The 2,127-nt window shown below is 45.2% G+C and overlaps 1 pseudogene; it reads right to left on the bottom strand.

Moving 5' to 3' along the window:
• Positions 1–790: 790 nt before the first annotated feature.
• Positions 791–1,840, bottom strand: LOC131480016 (adiponectin receptor protein 1-like; annotated as a pseudogene).
• Positions 1,841–2,127: the final 287 nt, after the last annotated feature.

Raw genomic sequence — 2,127 nt, 5'->3', positions numbered from 1 at the left:
TCTGTTACTCTGCTGAGAAAAACAATTAAAACTCAAGTAATCTGAAGTTTGGACACACCTCCATGGTTAGCCAAGTTGTGCAAGCAGATCCAGCCCCTAGAAAGACTGGACCAGGCTATTCTTGTTTTTGAAAATTGTGCTGCAAAATAGTGGCCTGTTGAAAGACAGGTTATCGATCAACTACCCCAGCAAAGAGTTGGCAGTGAATACTTGGGCAAACGGAGACTAATGTGGACCATGTCAGCCAGAACTGTTGAACTATCAAAAACACTTGAGCAGAACCCTTGGAGCATGCCCCACATCAGGGACGCTGGGATGGTTAGGAGGCTGAGTGTGGCTTCTCCCCTTACCTTTCCTCTCAAACCAGATACAGGAAGGAAAAAAGAGAATGTCAAAACAATAGTGTAAAAATGATCAAAACTAAAATTTAGATATTTTCTTAAAAGTAAGGTGATTGCAATGAGAGATGTTTTCTTCCAGAAAAAAAAACAACTCCTGAAGAGTACCAGTCTATAATATTTTTCCAAAATGGATAAAGAATGTGGTAAAATCTTGACGTGAGTTCTAAAGTTCTGTTTCTGTAAGGGCCAGTAGTTGCCTTGCCAAGGAAAGGGGCACGGGAAGGTTGGCCCAGCCCCACCATCCTCAGTTGCTAGAAAGGAAATGGAAGTATACCACCCAGTGGGTGTGAACATGGGCTGAAGCTTGGTTGATTCTAAATTCTCTGACAAGTTTCTTCTAGAAACTCTAACTGTCTCCCACCCCAGCAACATAGTTACTCTTCAGTAACTTAAAAGTTTCTCCTCCAGGCCTCAGGTGGGCAGGTTGAGTGGGAGTTGTCAGTACAGCCAGGTCCTAGGCTTTCATGGAAATCCTAAAGATCAGAAAACCTGTGGAGGTAAAGGCTCCTGCCACCACGAGCAGGTGGGGAATCTGATGGGACAGTAACCAAATATCAGACTTTCCAGGAGAGAAGCCCTCAGGAAGTCGAACAGCACAAATGCCAGCTCTGGTGATACACATCCCAGCCAGTAGGAAGCAGCAGCCCATGTGGCCCACTGTAGTGGCCTTGACAAAGCCCTGAGCAATAGTGAAATACATGGTGGACACACACCATTCAAACCAAGTCCCAGGAACACACCTGCTCTTGTGTGCTGGTGCTTAAGAGTGGCAAAACAGTCCTATTGTGCCACAGTGATGGCTGAAATGCCCAGGACAAAGAAAATGGAGGAAGTAGATGGGCAGTGGCTGTGGAGGACAGAAGAATGAGTAATAGAGATGGGGACAAAGCTCCCCATAACCAACACAGTAATTCCAGAATAATCCCGTTTGGAAAAAAGTCAGAGATGTCCTCTAAATGGCAGTATCTGGTGTGGAAGAGCCAGGAGAAACTGAGGCAGAGCACTGCACCCAAGAAGGACAGCTCCCAAACCACCTTCTTGGGAAAAGGGCCATGAAGTGCTGATTTAGTCTGAGGATGGTCAAGATTCCAAAAAAGAGAAACAGCAAAAAATCAAAATGGAGCAGAAAACTCCAGATGTTGCCGGGTTCTGTATCGATGTGGAAGACACTCTTGAGGCAGGCAGGAAAGGAGGTCACAGGTAGTGTGTGGTCATGAAGCAGTCATTGTCCTTCAGTGGGTCAGGCAACACAGCATATGGCATGAGCCTGCAGCATCCTCCCCTCCCAAGACCCTGTGCGACAGCCCCTCCATCTTTTCCATGGCTTCATGGGCCTGCAGCAAGAATGTCAGCACACCTCTTCCTCCTTGTCTTCCTGATGACTGGGCACTGTGCCCTTCTTCAGCTACAGTGGCTGTTTTGCATGGATGAGCACTCATTTACTCTTCACTTCTTTTTTTAATACATTTTTTATGATTGTTATTATTTTATAACACAGTTTCATATTCCCTTATCCCCTCCCCAGTTCCCTCCCCCCCAGTTCCACTATATCATTACTAACATAAAGTTCTTCATACTCAGTCATATGTTCATCATTGCGGGTACGGACAATGGCAGAGAGTCCAGAATCCTATTGTCAAGATATAGTAAACAGTTTCATTGTAAGTCCATCTTTGTCTGAAAGTAGAAATGCATACAACACTACATCCTCACATCTGATTGTTAG

Source organism: Ochotona princeps, chromosome 4 (assembly GCF_030435755.1).
Source record: "Ochotona princeps isolate mOchPri1 chromosome 4, mOchPri1.hap1, whole genome shotgun sequence".
Taxonomy (NCBI): Eukaryota; Metazoa; Chordata; class Mammalia; order Lagomorpha; family Ochotonidae; genus Ochotona; species Ochotona princeps.
This window is presented reverse-complemented; position numbering and strand designations above follow the sequence as displayed.